This window comes from Brassica oleracea, chromosome C3, assembly GCF_000695525.1.
Source record: "Brassica oleracea var. oleracea cultivar TO1000 chromosome C3, BOL, whole genome shotgun sequence".
Classification (NCBI taxonomy): Eukaryota; Viridiplantae; Streptophyta; class Magnoliopsida; order Brassicales; family Brassicaceae; genus Brassica; species Brassica oleracea.
Genome location: NC_027750.1, coordinates 18,136,469 through 18,144,611, shown reverse-complemented (window position 1 = coordinate 18,144,611; position 8,143 = coordinate 18,136,469). Strand labels below are relative to the sequence as shown.

Genomic DNA, 8,143 nt, shown 5'->3' with positions numbered 1-8,143 from the left:
TCATCGCTGTCAATAAACCCACAAAGAAGGAACACACGAACAAACAAATGCCTCTCTACCTCTCTTCCCCAAAGGAGAACTACTCCATTTTTGTTTTTATATTATATTTTGTAATACTAATTAAGGTTTTCTGGTTTTATTTAAGAAATTGTTTTGAGAAACTGTTGAAATGGTTCTTCCTGGTCCAATGAATTTATAGTAATATAAAAATTCAATACCATAAATGTACTTCCCTGTTTATGCACAGCCAATTAATGCATACTTTGACAAGTAAAATATCATTAAATAATTATGGTTTTACTATTACAATTTAATTATATCTTTGAACAAATTTTAATAAATTTATTACCATACTTTCGTACATTCATCATATCTATCATTTATATAAACTGTTTCTATAATTTTTGAGGAAAAAATAATATGTATTGACGAATGAAAAATCTTTAACTGAAAAAACTGTTTGGCACTATTCTTTTACTATCATAATTTAGTTACTGTATCTACAAATACATTTTGATAAAGATACTATAATCAGAAATTTTTCTGGTAACAGAAAATAACACTATCATAATTTCATTTATATTGTGTATACTTGCAAAAAAAGGATTTGACATATATTTAACAGATATAATCCCTGTTCGGGAACGCGTTATGCGCTACTCGGACGGTCGGGTTGGGCCTAGCGTCTAAAGAAAAAATCGGAGATTAATCGGAAATTATGCGGGGCGGAATTTTAGATTGTTTACTATGTTATAAAACATGTTAATCTTTAATTGTGTATAACATTAATACATTTTAATGTTTAAAATTGTATAAAACACACAAATAGAGTATATAAACTTAATAGAGTGTAATTTTTATCAAAATTATGAATATAAATGATATTTATAAAATTTTAGATCAAATAAATAAATAAAAATATTATTAAAAAATAAAATAAAAAAAAATAGATTAGGCGGCCGCCTAGCGGCTAGGCGGTCATTTAGGCGGTCTAGGCGGAGAAAATCGGATATCCGATTTTTTAAACCGATTTGGCATAAATCGGGACGGAAGAGTGACGCGTAGCGCACAGGCGGCCGCCTAGGCGGCTTGGGCGGCTAGACGGCCGATTTTTTAGAACAGTGGATATAATATATAAGAAAATGTTAAAAAAAAATAATATATAAGAAAATTTTTTATGCATTTTGTTTTGTCAACAACACACACGTATATATTGAACCAAAAGTTGTAGCACAAAATTCATGTCTTTCTGTTCTCTGCGAGTGGAGTGAAAATACTTCTCTTTAATTTCATTGAGTTCATACGAATGTATCGAGAGCAATGATTACGTTTCAGGTGAAAACATCAATTCACCTGTTCGAAACTTTCCATTACATACACTTATGGTTACTGTCAAACAGTGCATTGTCCCTAGAAGTTATTTTAATTTTGCATGCAAAAAGAAAACTTCATTTTAGACATCTAACTTTTTTGAGTGATGCCTTCTTAAAATAATGCCACCCCAAACTCAAATTCACAACTGTATGACTTTAATCCGGTATTGATAAACCGGAAATGAATTATGAGTCTCATGTGTTATATGATTATTTTGTGTTGATTCCCCTTTTGCCTTTGATTTCCGATCTCAAAGCCTGTAAGAGCATGAACAGGAGCGAACTTGCAATTCCCGATTTCCTATGTTTTTTTTTATTATTTTAATTTTTTTTTTTCGTTTGACTTTAAAAAAATATATATATATATAAACGAACCTATCGCGGGCCGCCACGTGTCGTGGGGCCCGCGGAACAGTAACGAGACGGTATCACTCCAGCGAACCTGTACGAGCCGGGTTCATTAAAATCCGATTATTTTAATATTTTTTCTTCTCGAAAAACGTGTGAACTTTTTTCTTGAAACTCCAATGCGGATGGTCTAAGGGTCTCTATCTAGACTCAAATAAATATTAAGGTTTTATGTTTATTTTTATATTCTGACTCAAATAACTATTCAATTATTCAATCAATAGGTGGTGTAACGAGTCAGATGAGAATAGAACTATCAACAAAAAACTTCTATGAATAATTTGTGCAGTCTTAACTCATGAATTAGCAATATGGTTTTGCGCTTGGGGACTGTAGACACTCTTGAAATCTTTAAGTCTTTTATTTAGAATAGATAACTCTTTCAATTTCATTGAAATTTTTTGGACATACTTTAGTTCTTGTATCACTGAGATTAGATCCTTGCAATTTGTTCTGAAATGTTGGCAAGATAAGTATCATCGCTCAGGCAAGCGCTTCCAGTTCCATATGTAGAGATGAGAGCGCCTCTTTTGATTCCTTAATTCCAGAAGTTGCTCATGTTCTGAAAAATCTTTCCACACACATCCACATCCACTGGATTGTGCCTTAGAAGTTCATGGACCATCAACTTTCCACACACATCCACATCCACATCCATTTTCATTACGCCATGCGATCTTACCAAAATCATCAATCATGAACCATAATCCATTTTTTGTTAAGGCAAAACATGTAAGACGTTCCCAAACTTAATATTTGTGTTCTAAGACATGATCCACACAAGCAGATGTCATATAGCCTTTTATTCCATTACTGATTGTCTCACCATCAATTATTCTATTATTCAAAAACACAATATTAATCTGAAAATCATACATAAAAACAAAGCTAAATCTTCGGTTTGTCCAAGTGGCTATACATTAAACAAACAATCAAATTCGAGATCAGCCAGAATGTTTTGCAACACATGCTTCTATTTTCATTTATAAAAGGAATACTATTTATTGATGATGCTCCTGGTGTATTCCCAATAAACGTTAAAGTGTGAGGTTATTTCCAGTCCTTCGATATATCCATAAAACACATTTGCGTCCCGATTGTATCAGCAAACTAAGTTAAACGTTTACGATTTGAGATTATTGATTTGGAGAAAAATCGAGAAATAATAAATCGAGAATAACGAAAAGGGAGCAGATAAGATATTATTCTGAATCTGCGTATGAGCGTTTACAACATGTAAAAGCCTCGGCCGCAAGAGCTGTCGGCGAATTCCTCGTTCTAACTGCCTAGGACAGGATACCTAATTGAGTCGCAGCTCGATAAAAAAAAGAAAAATTGCCAAAGTTTCTCTAAGTGCTAAGTTTCATGTGTCAAAAGTTCTCCTTTCCGCCTCTCATCATGGCTTCTCTTATATACTCCTCCTAGGGCGGTTGTCCTTTCCTTTTCTGCCCCGGTTGAGTTTATACTTTTGCGGAAATATTTTATTTTTCTCGATCTTCATGATTATCCTTCAAAACTTGACATTTATCTTTTTTTCGTGAATATTCGATAAACCTTCAAAGTAACTTTGGGAACATTCTCGTCTAAAATCGTAAGTGGGCTTTTCCCGCGTTTTAGACCTTTTCGGGCCGTTTTTTTGACTGAAGTGTTTTTACGATTTCTTTCAGAGAAATCAATTTCCCTATGACGTCGGTTTTACGAAATAGTAGGAACCAATTGTATAGTCGAGACAACTATGGTTTTAAGTTAACCGTTATCGTTTTATACGATTGATTTGAATTCATATGAGAAAATAAGTCTTTGTTAATTTTATCGTAAAGTTTCAACGGTAACTCCGATCGAGATGAAACAAGAGACAGTTTGATCAATACTTGAAGGAGAGAGCTCCAGAGAGTGAAACGAGAGTGCATGGTGTGGGATTGATCCAGGTCACCTGATGGTGAGTCGGATGAAGATGATCGAACTCGCCTGATGGCGAGTTAGACATGGTCGATCCAACTTGCTGATGGCGAGTTGGACGAGGTCGGTCCAACTCACCCGCTGGAGAGTTGGACGAGGTTGATCCAAATCGCCATCGTGCGAGTTGGATGAGGTCAATTCAACATGCCTGATGTCGGGTTGGACGAAGCTGGTTTGGTTGTTTCGTCGCTCGAGAATCGTTTGCTCGAGAGATTGAATAATCTTTTCCGAGAACTTGTCGCATAATACTTTTTACAAAGTTTTAGTTTTCCTGCATTTTTTTCCTTTCTAGAGAAGAAAGGTTTATCGGGAACTTTCCGACATTGATTTCGTCGTAACTGATTTTGACCCCAACATTGAACTTTAGAATATTGGATTTTTTTTTTTGCCAGTCTCCATTCCCTATAGCTCGTACAAGGCAGCATCTCACTTTTAATTGTCCCCTTTTTCCAACCCAAGACATCAAATTTCAAAAGCATGGAAAATTCAACATTCCACAACATCTGCTTAAAAAGTAAGAACAAATTATCAAAGGAACCGTCTTTCCTTCCATTTTCATTATGCAATGTGATCTTACTAAAAATCACCAATCATGAACCATAATCCATTTCTTGTTATGGAAAAACACGTAAGATGTTCCCAAATTTAATATTTGTGTTCTAAGATATGATCCACACAAGCAAATGTCATATAGACCTTTATTTCATTATTGACTGCCTCACCATCAATTATTTTATTATTCAAAAACACAACATTAATCTGAAAACCATACATAAAAAACAAAGCTAAGTCTTCGGGTTTTTTTTTCAAGCTGCTCAACGATAAACAAACAATCAAATCAGAGATCAGCTTGAATGTTTTGCAACACATGCTTTTTATTTTTTGTTTCTGAAAAGAATACTATCTACGGACGATGCTTCTGGTGTATTTGCTTTAAACGTTAAACCGTGAGATTATTTCCATTCCTTATATACATCCATAATAAAATACATTTTCATCCCGATCGCATCAGCAAACTAAGTTACACATTTATGGTTCGAGACTATATATTGAGTTGGAGAAAAATAGAGAAATAACTAAAACTAATAAAGAAACCGGGCAAAAGATTAAATTCTTATTTTTAAGAATGAAAGCAAAAGATTTTAAAATTTTCATTCATACCACCAACATGCATTGCTGCCCCTATTGATTTTAGGTTTTTTGCCTGGGCAAGACAGTATGTCCCACCAGAAGGAAGCGGTTCTCTTATGCCGCTTGTCGGGCGACCTCTGTAGGCAAGGGAATCGACGCATCATTGAAATCCAAATCAATATCTTGTAATGCTCTCCATTTTTTTATCAGCTATGTTGATGATAATCGAGTATAATTTCTAAAGAAAATACATAATATGTGGTAAGAAATAAAGAAGAAAGTAACTAACGATTATCCAGTGAATTTGATTTTATACTCTTTATATCGCAAATCTTTGTGAAAAACTGTTCCATCACGAAGGGACATGGATTCTTTCATGGAGATAACTGACATAATGGAGAGAAACCGTGAAGAAACTCCCTTTTTATGAAGATGTAAGATGTCCGTCCTGAAGTAATCGCTGACGTAGTTGCTGAAGCAGACGTCGTGTTGAGTGGTGAAGACCATGTGGAGTCAAGGTGCTGAGCTGGAGTCGTGTAGACTTGGAGAGCAAAAGAGTATCTTGGAGATAAGGAAAGAGGAATAAACTTGAGGAGCAAGTTCATGACTTAAATAAAGAGGAATAAGTGCATTCCAAGAAAAGGAAAGTTGCACTTATTGTTATGGAAGATGTCCATACATGTTGCCTTGGAGACTAGGGTTTCAGGAACGTGAAGAATAACTATAAGAAAGCTATGGGTTCGTCTGTATAGAGATAGAGACACAAAGGCTGATCTTATAGAGAAAGATAAGCTCTTGGAAGTATTATGGGTCGTGTTGAATTAGTGGCTGAGGTATTTGACGGAAGAGAGACACAAACGGGTAGCTTAGGAATCTTTCAGTAGCAGTTGTTAGGGTATAACAGACTGTGTAAAGCTAATTAAACAGATCTTATAATAGAGTGTACAAGACGATTTCTAATAAAACTTAAGTGTTGCTCGTAGTTGTTTTGTCTCCTTGATTTATCTTCTACAGTACTTTTGTGATTCCATCTTGCACTTACATTTTATTTTCTAAACATCATCAAACACCAAGATTGTGGTGAGAAACTGCAAGAAGAGTAATCATTTATGAGTTTGCCATTTCTACGCACAATGGCCAACGTCTTTTTGTTATTTTTTTTTAAAAACAACATTATATTATAGTTTAAATTGTATAAGGTGAATACAAAGGTAGCAACCAAATTGGTGGAACCGAGAAAAACAAGTGATCAACATCAGACTCACGAAACTGTTTTGACAGAGCATCCGCTGCGGCATTCCTTTCGCGATTGATAGCCTCAAGAGAACAATTTGGTAGAAATATATTATTTTTGTTTATTTATGTGGGAAAGGAGCAAAATAGAAAAAAAATATTCTTTTTAGTGTCATTATTACGTACATTCCTTCAAATATATTGATTGAGAAAAAGGTCACTATTACGGTGAAGTAGGCATGCGCGTTGGCACGGGCGTTCGGGTAACCGTTGGCATTCGGATCGGGTATTTTGGGTTTTCAGATTTTGGGTTTACGCTTCTAGGTCTCATACTAAAATTTTATTAGTACGGGTCGGGTTCGGATAATAACACTTCGGATTCGGTTCAAAATTGCATAGCATCATAAAACCCATAAAGTAATCATATATCGTACGGATTCGGGTTATATCAGTTCGGTTCGGATATAACCAAAGTAAAAAACAAATTTTTTGAAGTAAAACATAAAGAAAAACATCTAAATTAAATAAAAATTAATCTATCACATATAAAATTGATAAAATAACAATAAAATGTTAAATCAAGCATGAAAACAAACATCATTTGAAAAAAATATGTATTGCCTTATAGAGAGTAGACTTTTTATTTCAATGAGAAAATTATAAAATACTTATTTATAACTAATTGTGTACTTAAAGCATTTATTAGAATTTTAATATTTATTATTATATATAATATTACCACAAATATTGAATTTAATAATTGGAATACTTATATATATTTCAAAATATTTATATTGACTATTAATTTCGGATTTTTCGGGTTACCCGTTTGGGTTCGGTTAATAACACTTCGGGTTCTTATATTTTTTGTACCACCCTACAAGATCCGTTCGGATATTTTTACGTTCCGGGTCGGATAACGGATCGGGTTTTTCGGTTCGAATTCGGTTCGGATTTCAGGTTTCGGATTTTATGCCCATGCCTACGGTGAAGGCCACATCTTTAATAGCTTAAAAAAATATATTACAAAAGCAATAAATTATGGTCAAAACCGGTCTTAGAAAAAATCTAGAAAAGCTGATTTTAGAAATTAGGTAGAAAATTTTTAATATGGTCTTTTTCTAAAAAAAAAAGGTTCTTAATAGAGTTTTTGATTAGTAAACATTTGAAAAGTTATTATGTTATTTAATATCCAATCAACTATTATTATTTATATTATATTAAATATGTTATATATAATATCTATATATTTTTATTTTATCAATATTTTTATTATTTATCTGGTTTTTTAAGAAGAGAAAATTAAAATTAAAAAATTCAATTAATTTTTTATTAAAGAAAAAATATAATTATTATTAGTGATATGTATATTTTTAATTAATTAATGTTATCACAATAATCTACTTCTAAAAATTAAAATGATCATGATACACATAAAATTGACTTTTCCAATACCAAAAAAAAGGCCAAGGGAATAACATAACCCGGAGCATGATTAACCCAGAGTTCTTAGAATGGGGTTCTCAGTGGAAGTTAAGAAACTATTTCTTAACTTTTAACTAAAAAAGCTAAGAACCGGTTCTTAAATAAGGACTTTAAGAACTGGTTCTTAGCTTTTTTAATTAAAAGTCAAGAAACAGTTTCTTAAATTCCGCTAAATTAAAAACTCCACTCTAAGAACTCGGGTTAATCATGGTCTAGACCATGATTAACCCGGGTTCTTAGAGTGGGGTTCTTAACTTCGGTTAAGAACCGTTTCTTAGCTTTTAACTAAGAAAAGCTAAGAACCGGCTCTTAAATAAGAGATATAAGAGCCTCTTAACCGAAAAATGTAAAAAAAAAACAAAAAAAAAAAAGTGTCAAATCATGAGTTAATAACCCCAAATCAAAAACCCGGGTTAATCATGCTCTAAAGTACATTTGCATCCCGTTCGCATTAGAGCATGATTATTGGAGGGTTCTTAGAGTGGGGTTCTTAGCGGAATATAAGAACTCGTCTCTTAACTTTTAACTAAAAAAGTTAAGAACCGGCTCTTAAA

At 33.3% G+C, this 8,143-nt stretch overlaps 1 protein-coding gene across 1 annotated transcript in view; it reads right to left on the bottom strand.

Annotated features, from left to right (window-relative positions):
* The window catches only part of LOC106330022, a 12,072-nt gene that overhangs the window by 1,744 nt on the left and 2,185 nt on the right, over positions 1-8,143 (bottom strand). The gene's annotated exons all lie outside the window — the stretch shown is intronic.